The following is a 15269-nucleotide window of genomic DNA, read 5'->3' as shown; positions in this document are numbered from 1 at the left end:
AATAAATAGCATAATAAATCATAAATCAATAAATAAAAAAGGCAGTTTTGGTATATTTTCCATAGTTACACCGGTGAAATTCAAATATGTGATTGCGCAGCAGAATTATACGTCCCGAAACGTAAATATTTTGACATTTAAAATGAGGTGTTCACGGATGTTCCATTGTGATCGCGAATACGATAAACTACCACGGTGAGAAATTGTTATCACGTCGCTTATTAGCACGTCGATAGTTATTTGTGATTGAGCTACAGGACATATTTGTACCGTCAGTGAGCAAAGGGTTAAACGCTATTTCAGGAACTAAGCAATAAACATTTTAATCTTATTGGGAATCAAACCTAAAACCTCAAGCGTGGTAAATAAACGTGCTTAGCACCGACCAAGAGTTGATTAATTTAATTTCATCCCTTAAAAATAGTTTAATACTGTATTTAGAGTAAATTTTATATGTTTTTTTTAATGGTTGAAATTTTGTAATATATTTTTCGTATTATATTAACACTTAATGATTTTTTAAATATTATTTTCTCAAGCAAATTTTGATACATATACACAAGACCTACAAAATATATCACAAATCCTAGGACTCATAATGAAATTTAATCAAAATGTTTCGTCATCATATAAATCTTTATTCAACAAGTATGAAGATTTTTCTCCCCCTTTCAGCAAAGTGGTTTCGTTTTGTCAGACTGATGGGGTGTATTTATCTTGTATAGCCAGTATCGAGAGCTTGTGGCCATCCATCAGTCTCGTCCGCGCTTTTCCCGCGCTCGGTCTTATGTTCGAAATTCGAATTTCGGAATTTTCCGTTGCACATCGAGTTGTTACATTCGGTGGCAAATTTAAATTCAGTGCTTAATATGTGGAAATTTAAATAAAAGGTAAAGAAAAAAAAATCATATAAAATAATGATATTACGAAATTTAATAAAGGCTTGTTAGAATTCGGATAAATGTTAAATTATCGTAAAATTATTGCCGAATAAAATTTAATTACAATTTTGATTTACAATTATAAAATTGGGAATGTCAAAAAGAAAATTAAACGTATCAATAACTCTTTATTTATTGTTTATTGGCTGCATACCTATACTACAATTTCTTGTTTAATTTTCCTTTGTTATTTTTTTAATTTCTGCTGATTTTATGTACGTATATTTTCTTCACTTTTGTACAGGTGATTGTTATTTTGTTTTATTCTAATGGTGTATTTCATTATTTCATACTTTGTTAAAGGCGTAAGCCGTCAAAATAAATAAATGAATAAACATTTTATCGTTATCGTAGAACGACGGCTGCGTCCTTTACGACTGAACTGCACGAAAAAACGAACCAGTTCGACATATATTCGACGTTTTATTGATATTTGACGAAAATCGAGACGATAAAAATTAGTCAGAAAATTGCACTAAGAAATAAACAGGACAATGACATAACATTAAAAAAATATGCTGGCATACACAAATATAATACCAGAAAACAACAACATTACCACATTAAATATGAAAAGACAAACGTTGGGCAGTCAAAAAACTATACAATGGACTTAAACGTTTTTTTAAATAACAAATAAAAAATCAAGAAAGAGCCAAACAGTATCAACAATATTTTGAGTCTATTTTAATTGACCTGGATTCAACCCCCATAGGAATTATTAATATTAACATATTACATAAAAAAGGAAGAGCTTTTTATAGAAAGGAATATAGTTTAGGTATTTACAGGGCTCTTGATCTGTCATTAGCTGGTTCAAGTGACCACTTTACACACGGTGTAATATTCACCATTCTGCGTATTTTTTAATTTTTCTCTCTCAATATCAACAATGATTAATAATAATATGAGGTGACCTCAACGGAGTTGCCCGTGCTAAGGACACTTAACAATATACCATTTTTTATATTTTATCATGTGAATACACAAAGAAAACTATTTGGTTTTGTATATTGTATATATACAGAGTGAAATAACGAAATGTTCAGACAGTTTTAAACACAACGTCTTTATGTTCATATTTAATTTATGAATACCTTTACTATTTATATTATAAATCGCACAATAAAGAACAAAAACATAACATACGTACGTTTGTGGAACAGTTGATTCAATATTGGTTTGGGCTAATGAGATAAATCCATTTTACTTATATCCAGCTCTACCATCCATTTTTTATAGCCCTTTTGAATGTGTTCTCGTTATTAATTGTTTTAATACCTATGTTCCTTAACTTCTTCCATTTGTTGATTTTTATGAAGTGAAAAAGCTGAAAACTTTATTGATGTTAGTGAAATTCTGACCGCATTATTTCAATTATAGAAATTCAAACAGAGGCTGAATGGTAAATGTTACACAGTGTGTAAAGTTCCAACTTAAACCAGCCAATGACAGGTCGTAAGTTCTGTAAATTCCTAGACTTCTATATTCCCTTCAATAGACTGTTCTTCATCTCCGTTGTAATATATTAAAAAGCTTTATTTTCCAGATTTTCAAAAAAACCTAATATATATAACTAACCCAAATATCAAAGGATATTTTTTTGTACTTGTCGAGTTATGAAATAAATTGTGAAAAAAGAATCAACGACTATCTGTTGAAAAAAGTCACATGCGTCGTAGTTCTACGATCATGGGGATTTGTGTATTTAAGCTGTTTATTCTAGTTTTACCTTATTTAAAAAGACATATTTATAGCAGCAAACAAACTTTAAAATAATCATCATAATAGTGATACAAAAATTAATGCGCAGTGTATTATGATAATTTGTATTACATGAACGCAAGATGGTGAGTCTTACTTTTCAGGTGTCAGTCCAGGGACAACAAAATATTACAGTGTAAAAATAAATATTCCTTGTCAACCTTGTCAATAACTCAACCCGAGACCCACAGCTTGGTAGGCTTACGGGCCAACCTTAAGACCACGAGGCGGATATCCATTTAGTATATAGATGAACCAATTTATATGCATAACGTTTTTAAGAAGGCAGTATGGTAGAAATATGAATGTTCAAACATAGGCACAATCGTAAATGCTACCCCGTGTGTAAAGTGACGACTCAAACCAGTCTTGAGTCGTCCATTAACACGAAATAACTAGTTTTAAAAATTCATTTACAAGCGGTGATGTAACATCATGTTACCTCAAGCAAAAGGCAGAATATTTTGAAGTTAAGACTTTTGAAAAAAAGAAAACACAGAAAAAAACTTTTCAATAATTCCTTTTCCGTAACTTATAGATATTTATTTATTTAACACTTTATTTACATATACAATATAAATACATATAAGGGCGGGCATATTGCCTTAAGGCAATTTCTTCCCACCTACCTAAACCGTTCAGTTTGGGAAAATTACAAGTACATGGACAAAAACTGAATCTTAAAATTATATACAAAAATGGAAACAAAAATTAACAAAAAAAAAAACTATTAACACTATAATTTGAAGATAGGAGAGGAGATGGGAAGGAAAGAAAATGGAGAGAACCACTTAAATATTTAGATAGTGACATGAAGTAAATAAAGTTAGCTTATTCCACAGTTGAGCAGCTACAACTGCGAAAGAGGAGGCAAGACAATTAGAGCGGTGAAAGGGTATTTAAGGGGTTTTCTCGTTACTAGAAAGAAGAGATAGTCCGTGTTGGGATAGAGGTTGGAAGAGCTCTCTAAGGTTCTAAATTCACCAACAAGCTACAAAAAGTGGCTTGGTGGGATTTTAGTTTTAGTAAAAATATAACAAGTGATTTTTTTTTTAAATTGTAAAAATGTATAATTATCCTATTAAAAAAAAAAAAAGAAGGTAAACAGCCAAAGTGGGATTATTAAAAATATTGTAAAGATGTGATAGAATGTGAATGTTTTTTCTATGGCTGATACTGAGCCAGTGTAGTTGCGTGCAATATTCGTTTATGAGGTCAAATTTGCGAAGATTAAATATAAAACGTTGCAATCGTTCCAACTTATCCAGCAATTCAGAGTCAACATCTGAATAACATACATCTGCATAGCCAAGAAGTGGAAGAAGTAAGCTCTGGACTAATGTTTTCTTAACATTAATTGGCAAGAAATTCTGTAATCTTTTAAGTGAGTGCAAACTGCTATAAAGTTTACAACTAACGTCGTTAATCTGATCGTGCCGCCCTAAATGCTTATTATGATAATACCCAAGTTTTTTGAGTGAAGTCATGAATGGAATTTCTGTGCCATCTATTTCGATAAAACAGGAGGTGTAGGAAAATTCACTTTTAAATGCATTTTTTACCATCTACTTGTAGAATTTGAGTTTTTGTTGGATTCATGAGAAGTCCATTTATAGCGAAATATATTAAAAATCATGAATACGCCAGTCATATAACTAGCGTGCACACTCGCTTACAGCCACTAACCGACTAATTGAACGAATTTGCTCTTTTTTTTGTTTTTATTTTTATTTGTTTATTTTTTCATACATATATTATTTACATAGAAATATAATTCCAAAAATACGCATTAGAAAAATACACCTTAAAATTTAGCTATTACATGAATTGGAAAAAATGCTCACAAAGACTTCAGCGTCTGAGCGTGGGCCTCTTCTTTTTGAACTATTAAAAAGTTTGTAGCACATACTCGTATATATGGTATGACATGACTATGAAAAGAGAAGAAAAGAAAAATAAAATATAAACCAAATTAACATATGCTGATATTACGAAAATATGATTTATTTGCAGTAAGCATTTTTTTTTTTTTTTAAGAATGTGTTTATGTTTAACTTAACATAAACACCGGCCACAGAACAGCGTATCTGTCTTACTTGTAATAAGTTCTATTCTCATGCGTTTTCTTATAAGGGAAAACATGTTTTTTTAGTATTGGCACCACTTTCATTCGTATAATTATTCTTTGCGTAGCGAGGATAAATATTTTTTGTATTAAAATCCAGCATACGCATACAAATTTTACTTTCCAAATCAGATGTAAAAACGTCAATTTGAAGATTACAAAACATACAACTTCATCAATTAAAAAAATAAGAGAGATATATCATGTCTCGTATCCTACGTAGACTCGTCCACACAAGAGTTAAAGGTTATCAAATGTACATAAAAATATTCAATTGATTTCGTACTGCCACCTGATGCGTAACACTGATCACCTTACCTAATCCACAGGTATCACGAGTGATCGATACGCTGCAATTACAGTATGCACCACTGGCTGTGGATAGAGAAATAGTTATGATGATGGTTTTAAATATAGATTTAATTAATACAACTTAAAAAAAAATACAAATAATTTTATATCACTACGAGTATTGTTTATCGTGTACAACAAGGTCCCTTTGCATACCATACCACATATATGTAGTATGTAAAAAAGGATAAAAATAAAATATTTTCATTATAAATATGGTTCGTTGCATGTTACACTATCTTAATTTTATCAACTTAATATAATACTGTACTTCCAATTAACAATTTGTTCAAATGCGGTTTGCGGTTAGACATTTTTTTTAAAATCAGTTATCACAGCATAGTTTCATTTTTCACATCAATTTTAAATTGTATTACTAAAATATTGTATTTGTTTAACGAGGCAGTTCAGAGCTACGAGACTTTGAATAAAAAATGTTTTCTTGCACACGGTAAAAATTAGAACATTTAATTTTACAACGAAGTTTCTTGAAAATGTATGAAAAAATTGAAAAAATGATTTTCATAAAAACGAACTACTTTGAACAACGTCACTAGTTCTCTGAAATCAACTGATGACTTGGAATAGTGTTGTGATACATTTTCGGTTAGCAGCAAGCCAACTCACCGATCAGGACAAATCACCGTAGATAACTTCAATCTCTAGGCAATGAGTACCAGGACGTTGGTGACTCATTTCACATGAAATTTAGTACATATAGAACGGCTCTTCTTCTTTATTTCATTGGTAATAGTTCTAGGTAACTATTTGTTACTATTGTTAAGAATTGTTTTAAACTTCTTTATTGGTGTTTTATTTTCTTTTTTCGTTTCTTTTCTTGAAATAATTTATAAGTACAAAATATTTCTCTTCATCATTTTTTTTACATCATTATATATTTTTATACATAAAAATATACTATTTACCTAAGTATTAGTTTTAAATAATAATACATATATTTTTTTATGTTTTTCAAAATTGTTTTCTTAGTTTTTTTTTTAACTGGTTCAAAGTATTTCTAATACCAAATTATATTTTTTTTCCGATAATTCTATAACTGGTAATATTTTATTCTTTTATATAGTTTATCTTTTTTAGACTTTCTTAATTTGTTAATAAATTTTTTTTTTAAGGCTCTGTATTACTTATGCTTACATTAATGTATGTTTATTGTAATTGTAACTAATATGTAAAAGGCATAAAGTGCCGTTTATTTTAATAAAATAAAATAACTTTTGACGTCACAGGCGTAACTACAAAATCACCAAACTTTAAAAAATTATAGCGCTGATAATACTTTACATAGAAATATATCTTTGGCTTGGTGTGCTAGTCTATTGAATGTTAAAAAAATATGATAAAACCACTGAACTTCCTCAACGTGTGTAGAACTGGGTTTTTTTCCCGTGGTGGCGTTGCGAATGAACGGATCAACACAATGTTCCGGAGGTGCAAGCCTCACTCTACCACAACTTGATTCTCATTTTTCTAGTGCACGGTATTTAAACTGTTAGGATTTGGTCACAACATTGAAATAATTAGGTAAAAAATAAGAAAGAAAATAATTTATTTTTTATAAAAAAAAATAATCGCCTTATGATAGTGTAAACCTTACCTTTCAACTTGGTATAAAGTTACGCCCAGACATAGTGGCAGAATATGAATGAGAATACCAACCTTATTACAGTGGTAGAATAAAAATCGTATTCCCATCTTTATGATACCACTATGCCTAGGCGTAACTTTTTACCAGGTTTATAAGTAAGGCCCTGTAAATAATCACCTTAGTATATTATTGAGGTTGTAGTTTGTTTTTCAAATTAAAAAAATGACTTTTACAGTTTTCATCGATAATTTGTTAGGCTGTGCTATAGATGCTATGGAGACACCATTCAACACAGAAGTAAAAAAAAACTTTTCTGATTGAAATATGCTCAACATTTTTCGCCTCGTAATGCAATGGCAATGTAATCTGAAACATAAGATTGATCATCTTGCCTTTATGTTTTAAGTAATTAAGGACGGCAATTGTAGTATCAAATAGTGCCCTATGCACCACTAGGCGAGGGATAGGGATATTATGATGATGAATGTAATAGTTAGTGAGTTTGAATACCGGTTAAGGGCCAGTTACTTAAACAAGTAAGGATTAAGAAAGTTTAAAATGAAATAATTATTATGTAAATTTTATATTTGAAGCACTAACTTTGTGGTTATATTATTATGTTCTTGTCAAAATGGACGCGTTAATGAATGATTAAAAAAAGGAAAATAAGACAACTTACATTGAACATTTTGATAAATACGCAATAATTTTAAACTATTTTTTTTCTGGTGAAACGGACCCTAAGTAAATTAAAATAAATTGCTACCCTTCGTTTTAATTCTCAAAGCGCCCGCTTAACCACCGACAGTCATGTATTCTAAATTTCAATGCAATAGGGTATTTTCACGTTTTTTTTTTATTTTGCAAAAAAATTGAAAAAAAAATTACGATGGTAACTGTACAGTTTTTATTTTTTTATGTCCACGCGTTAATGTTTCAGAGCGGTTTAAAAACGTATACTTTGAATTGGCGCCAAAACGAACATTCGGATGCCGTATGGGCTTGTGACGTCACGCGTTACGAATTTGACTGACCGTTCAAACAAATTCATACGAATTTGTATAGCCTACGTGTTGTTTTTGTTGTAATTGGTTGTTTTAACTAGTTAACGCGCATAAAATGTCTTTAGTTATAAGATACAAGTACTGTTTAATTCCGATGTGCACAAACACTACAGTGAAGACGCAAAATAAAGCTTTTTTCGCCATTCCTAGTACCTAATGAAAAAATGCAGAAAAAATGGTTTAACGCATTTGAACGTTATGAAACGAGATGTTAAAAAAAACAAACCACTATTCTTTTTTCCGTAGGTCTTGTTCAGTACGAAATACTATATTTTATGGTGTAGACTGTAGACTATAAACATTTACTAACAGTAGGTACTGAAATTAGCACTTATAAAGCTTGACAGGTACTACAATACTAAAATAGTTTATTTTTTTAACGTTATTGTTTATATTTGTATTATATTTCTGTACTTATGTTACTTAGTTTAATTTGTGGAACTGTTGGTTTTCTATATGAATAAAAAATAAAATTACAAAAAAATTGCTGTATGAAAACCTACCTTATTTATTTGTGAAATTTATTGCATTTACAAAATGGCAACTGACCTTGAGATGCTGGACAGTCTTCACACTTGCAGGAATCTATTATTTCCTAGACTTCATCGCAAATCAACGTCACCGAGTACGATTTGGTTCTAACTTTAAGTTCTGCTGGGGTGACTCGACCTTTTACCATTCAAATATCACCCGTCCGTTTTACTTGAATGTAATCTATGGCACTGTCTCCGTAATTTACCCTAGCTGATATATTCAGTAAATCATATTTAATAAAAAAAGGCACTAACACACACTCGAGCAACAGAGATGTTTACAAGAAATGGTATTTTATGGATTATGTTGTGTCAAAGTCACGTTACTTCCCTTTTGCATTAAATGTACGCTAAACAATATATTTATAGTACATGCAAATAATACAACTATTTGAATGAATACATTCTGGAAGCAAACATTATATATTTGCTTACCTTACGGCCTTTACATTTCTATACTCGAACTTAAAAAGTTTGAATTGGATGAGAAAAAAATACCCATCATGATTATATCTATTTTGGGCAAGTTATTGGACTTTCCTTGTAAAAAAACAATTTTAGTCATAATGCTATGGATGTTTATAAATGAAAACAAAAAAAAAACAAAGGAAAAGACGAAATTTAACTAGAAAAAACAAATAAAAAGCGTATCTCAGTATAGGATTTGAGTGAACGTAGGATATATAAGTCACGCGTGACGTCATCAACCCTTTTGGCCAGTTACGGGCCGTTTTATTTCTATCAAACTTTAAATAGGAAATTATAAATGAAAACATTCGTTTCAGATTTTGATAGTTATATGGTTCGAATCGTAAAAATATTCTTTAAATACTGAATACATTAAAAATCATATCCCCAGTTTATGAAAATACCCTATTCAATTTCAATTTTCAATTTCAATGAATTTAGTCATATAGGTATATTTACATCACAAAATAGAGTTTCTTAATTCATACGTATAGAAATGACAAAAATAAAAATTCATTTAAATTCGATGTAAATAAAAATAACACAAGGGTATACATAATATATTGAGAATAATATGTTTGAAAAGTCAGAAAAATTTGTAAGAAAAATTTCAGACACGTAAAAAATGTCAATGTCCAAAGTAATATTGTTCAACATAGAGATAGCCCTTTTAACAGGCATAACCATTGTCAGGCTGATCCTGTATATTGGAATGTGGAACAGTCATAGTGTCCATGCGGCTTGACTGCGCAATCATCTCCCACCCACTATCAAACATATTTCTACAATAGCTCCGTTTAAATCAAGCCCGAAGAAACATCTTCATACTCTTTCTTAATCTCTCCTCTTTTCCTCTCACTTTATTCCTCCTTTCCCATTGAATTTTATTGATATTTCCTATTGATATTAAATATTTTATCTAAACGTATTGCTTGGCCTACGTTTTTTTCCGTTTATTTTTTTTTTCGTGTATTCATTTTGAAGCTAAAATAAAATAAAATAATTTTATTAGTAGGTTGCGAGAAATTGCTATTTCGCAATAAGCCCATCAATGTATTAAAAGTAAAATAATCCATCAATAAAACTCAACCATTTTTTTATGAATGTCGAGAAGTTGAATTTCCTGATTTATAAGGGGTTTCAATAAAATTATAATTCTATTTTACTGAAAAATCTTGTTTCTTTTGACGTCCTGAATTATTTAAAACAGACAAAGAGATCCTTACTCTTCAAAACCCAAGATTCTTTCGAGACACCTTTTCTCAAAACCCAGTATTTTGCTGTTTTGGACCCTGGCGAGGTGCAACAATTCTCACCCATAAAGGAGAATAGGTGTTATGCAGGCGTTATACAGGCGGCATTTGGTTTTCACTGAGTAATATCACTGAGGGCATACATCATACAATTTAGAAACTATTTGTTGGAAATCCTTCTTGCTCCCTATTAAAGAATTGCATCGCTAGCGTAGGTACAACATTCTGTTGACCACAATTTATTAAATCTCTTTCATGCAGTTGTCCACGGATAAATTAAAAAATCAAGATTTAGATTTATGCATTAAAATATTGTTGATTAGCTTATAAAATTCTGTATGCTGCATTTTTGATTTTTTTTTCAAAAAAAATAAATATTTGCGTTATTACGATTTACAGAAAAATTTAAATTTTGGGGCCATTTTCAAGGAGTTGCAAATAACTTACTATTAGAAAATAAGAATTGTGAAGAGTGAAGTTCGAACCGCGGGCCATAGACCCGTGAATTCACAACAGTAGCCACGAGACCACAATCCAACAAATAAAAATAAGACATTTATATAAATGTTCTATTTTTGATCGACACTCGCAAACTCGCGCGCAACTTCGGGTATTTCAAAATAAGTCATATTATTTTTAAATTTCGCTTTAGAAATTCGAAGTTTGAAATAACATAAAAAACACCTTTCCCCCCCCCACCCTTTGTTACTGGTCGGATTAAACTCCTCCGAGCAGATATAGCGTGATGTGCTCTATTGACGGGTTTAATTAAAATGTATCAAAGGGAGTTTTAGCTTTATCAAAAGGAATGGAAAATTACATTTTTTAAATCCGTTTAATATGTCCATGCGGTTGAATGAGCGATGTTCGTTTTTATGTTTTCAATTAGGAAGTTCAGTTCAGTTCAAGATATAAAAAATGATTTTTACGAGGGTGAATCGTCGAAGTTTCTTAAAAATGTATATTTTTTTCTAAATAAATAACTACTTTGAACTACGTCCCTACTTTTTCCAAATCATCCAATGATAAATTGTTGCGATAGATTTTCGGTTTACGGAAACCAATTCGCCAAACAGCAGAACTTACCCAAAAGAGCTTGTGACGTCACGCTAAGTAATTTCGATATATTTTGTTTTTTTGCTTAGTTTGATAGTCTGTTAATAACTTCCACATTGTTTTAAAGAAATTGGGAATGAAAATAATAATGTATGAGTACTTTACAGGTGGGTTGCAGTTTTTTTGAGTAATAACGCCACCACGTATTATTCGTCGTTTTTGATAACGTTTCGGACAGAATTTCAGTGCCCCTGCTGATTTATTAAAATGCTCAAATATTATTTTGCGTTTTTTTAATCCGCATTCCATAAAAAATAATTAAAATATTAGCATTTAAGAAGTCCACCTCGTGGTGTAACGGTCAGGGCATTTGCCTACCACGCAAGAGGTCTTAGTTTCGATTCCCGACATGGTTGACGTGAAATATTTATTTAAAAAAATGTTTTTACACTGGAATATTTCATAATCTTTGGCGTTGGCACCTAAAACGTAAGAATGACAAAAATAATTTTTCGTTTAATGTGATGCATGTTTAAAATGCACCTATTTCCGTTCGATAAATTGTTACTTATTTAGATTGATACGAGTGTCGCAATATTGTTCCGATGGCAATGCATTGTTAAAATATATAAGGTAGATCTAGGTGGTGTGAGTTCCCAATGGATTTATACTCGTAGAGTCCTCGCAAATCATAATTTCCGCTCTGTTTGACAATACGAAACTCATCAAATACAATACTCTCTCAGCCTCGTGGAGAAAAGCAATATTGTTAATTGAGTCACCCATTTCCAAAGTTCATCTTGTCTATCTAGCTTTGTTTTAAGATATTCACAAAAAACGTTTATGTACCTCTGTATTATATATATATACATATTAGGGTGTCCCAGACTATGAGGGCAATTTTTTTTTTACAGATTGAGACACGCATACCCTCTTATTTAGTCCCATTTGACCTTAATAACTGAAATAATAAATATTATTGAAATCGGATAGCGATAACCCGTGCCAACTTGATGTCAAACTTTGAATATAAAAGTTTGTATGGAAACCATAGGGGAATATTTTAACTTAATATTTATTTTTATTTCATTTCATTTTTTTTTTTTTCATTTCATTTTTTTTTGCACCACAACAGGCCAGGAAGCCCAATAACAGTGGTGAATTACATTACAGAACAACCAGGCTTGAGAAAAATCACATTTTTAATTTTTGTGTTCTCACCGGGAATCGAACCCGGATTCTTCCGTGCGTGAGTCAAGCGTCTTGACCACTACACCTCGGAGGCTGCCTTTTTTGTAAATAAAACAATGGTACTTTGATTATGGTATCATATTTATTATATATTATACATATTAATTATTTAAAGGACATTAGTAATTAAAATTTATTTTTAAAGTTTGTTTTTTACAGTCAGGAAATACTTTTCTGTGTTCTTGTACGCAATGTAATAAATATTGTTTTTGTTCCTCGTCCGCTGTGATTAAGCCATGAAAGTCTTGCATCAACTTAACAGCTCTTTTAGCCGTATCATTAACTGCTTTCAGTGACTGCACCTTCATTTAAGCGTGTTGAAACGAAGCATTAACAGGCCACGAAGTAGGACACTCCATGAGAAAACTGTCATCAATTTTGAGTCGCCTGAAAAAGGATCTGCTGTTCATGGAAACAAAGTCATCGATGTTTTTTTCGAAAAGAGGCTCGCTAAGTTCTTCTCTCGATGGAATGTAGCGTTTATTGTGGCCCGATGGATTTTCTTTGGCCAAATTAGCAACTATTTTTACCTTACTTTCTTGGTTAATATCATAGTCAAATAGAGACAAGATAGACACTTCGTCTGCTAAATACCACAAATGCTGGCAAAACTTCTGTAAAGCCGCTTTTGATATGGTTTTGTCGACCATTTCGTATGCCTTCACCTAACTGCCCTAACCTCAAAAAAGATGGTACAATTTGAAATATGGATAAGATGGGTTTTGGAAATGGGTGACTTAATGGTATCATTAGGTTATTAAAAAATGAGAAAATTGAAGAAAAAAAAAACGATGAAACCAGCTTTTGCCTCTTCTCAAGAAAACTTCGCTTATTCTAATTTGATTTATTTCGAATACAAACAGTTGTACAGGTTATAATTTTATGCTAAGGGATTAATAAATAAACATTTAATAATAATAGCAGGGCCTGCCATCCAATTATATGTAAAAACTAATTGTAAAAAAAACGAAGAGATGGTATAAACAATAAAAAAAAATGATTAGAGGTCAAAACAATGTTCTTGACATAAATGAAAATAAAATGAATAAGAACAAAACAAATTTATTCGAATTATAAAACGATCATCGTCATTATTTCATTTATTGCACCGGATGATAAATAGTGCACTACGTTGGCTTAACAATCTATCGCAGCTTATCTTTATATTTTTCGCAACGCAAAGGTCATCATCGTTCCCTTTCCGCACTCAATTGTGCAAAGGGCACTGCATTTGTACGCTAACCGCAGATAATCCACATCATTTTTGTTACAAGAAGGTTATATGATCAGTCTTACGCCTTCGGTGCCAGGATTTTATGACAACCTGTTTAGAAATCAAACCCGAGACCTTTTGCTTGGTAGGCAAATGCGCTGACAATTAGACCACGAGGCGAACGTAAAAGTAATAATAATAAACATAGTAAAAAGTCGTAAGTATTACGCTTCAGGTGGATTGTTAACAGAAATTTACGGATTACAAAATTCAAGGTAGGCATGCGCTGATCTCCGCGCCACAAAGTGGACATATGTAATATGTTACTTTTATCATTGTGGAATTGTCACATTAAGGCAGTAGGGGTGGGTTATGTATTTCTATGGGTTTTTTGGTAAGGGTTGCTCTAATCAAGTTACCGCTGGCGTCCAATTAGTTCCGGTACATTAGGGGTTGGAAAAACCTTTTGTTTGTGACGAGCAGTGGGGGAGGGGTGCAAATTCTCCTTTGATAGTATTTAATAGATAGAAACCGGACACACTAGTTTGAATTTATTTTTTCAAAGTCATATGAGGTTTTCGTGAAAATAAGTAGTCATTGAGGTACAATATTTGTTTGTATAATTAAGTATTCACATAAGGTGATGATATATTATGATTGTTCTTATTCCTTAAATACAGAACGCTTGTTTAGTTATATAATGTCAGTAATTATGTATGTACGTTAATCATTATATTTTTGGAACTTTTACATTATTTTTATATGACTGTTTTTTTTCTTATTTTTTTTATTTAAATTTATTTTATTTACTTTATTTTTATTACTATATATATTTATAAACGTTTTTTTCATTTATTTTATTTGCAACTTTTAGGTGCCTAAAATTTTTTAATTTTTAAATCGCCTTTATTTTGATACCCATAATTACTTTTTCAATAGCTTACATCACTGTGAAAAATTTATATTTACTGTTTTCACAATTTTAGTTAATATTTATTTTTATTTTCAGTATGCAATATTTGTAAAAACTGTTGTTTTTTCTTAAATAAATAAACAAATTGTTAAAATTACTTATATAGCGCTATTTTTTTAATAGATACATAGCCCAATGTCGATGATGTGATATAATGCAATATTAAATCGAATTTGACTTAGAAAAACTTTTCACACTATTCAATAAAAATGTGTTTAAACAGCGAGCTATGGAGCGAGGATGCTGCAGATTAGTCTTACAGATAAAGTAAGAAATACAAAGAACACGTGAAATCAAACATTTAGTTTTTCATTTAGAACATTATTGCGACCTTGAGCATTACCGAAAACACTTAATTGGGTTGAATTAACTAAGCCGTATTAGTTTTATTTCCGTTTTTGAAGCAGTTTTATACACCATTTGACATCGGTGTGGCCATTATATAAAGCAAAGTGTGTTCGCATTAAAAAAAAAAAAAAATATTCAAATTAATCACTCTCTAGTGGGTAGAGAAGATCCAGAATCCACGACTAGAATGTATAGCGTATTTTAGATCATGATGGTTTTTTTTTTTAATCTCTCTGTTGAGATATTCACGTTATTTTTTTATCACAAAATAATAGAATGCTTCACTCTTTAATTAAGTGTTTTAGTTCATGATTAAGTTGGTG

General features: G+C 30.9%; 1 protein-coding gene across 1 annotated transcript in view; it reads left to right on the top strand.

The window, feature by feature from the left end:
- The first annotated feature begins 754 nt into the window (after window positions 1-754).
- The window catches only part of LOC148277852 (ras-related protein Rab-37-like), an 85845-nt gene continuing 71330 nt past the window's right edge, over window positions 755-15269 (top strand). The window contains exon 1 of the mRNA XM_088232287.1: window positions 755-890. The gene's annotated coding sequence lies outside the window, so the exon portion shown is untranslated. The remainder of the gene's footprint in view (window positions 891-15269) is intronic.

The sequence above is a fragment of the Micrasema longulum genome, unplaced genomic scaffold (assembly GCF_059751315.1).
Source record: "Micrasema longulum isolate JH-2025_06_02 unplaced genomic scaffold, ASM5975131v1 h1tg000969l, whole genome shotgun sequence".
NCBI classification, from domain to species: Eukaryota; Metazoa; Arthropoda; class Insecta; order Trichoptera; family Brachycentridae; genus Micrasema; species Micrasema longulum.
The sequence above is the reverse complement of the archived record's forward strand: the minus strand, read 5'-3'. Positions and strand labels throughout refer to the sequence as shown.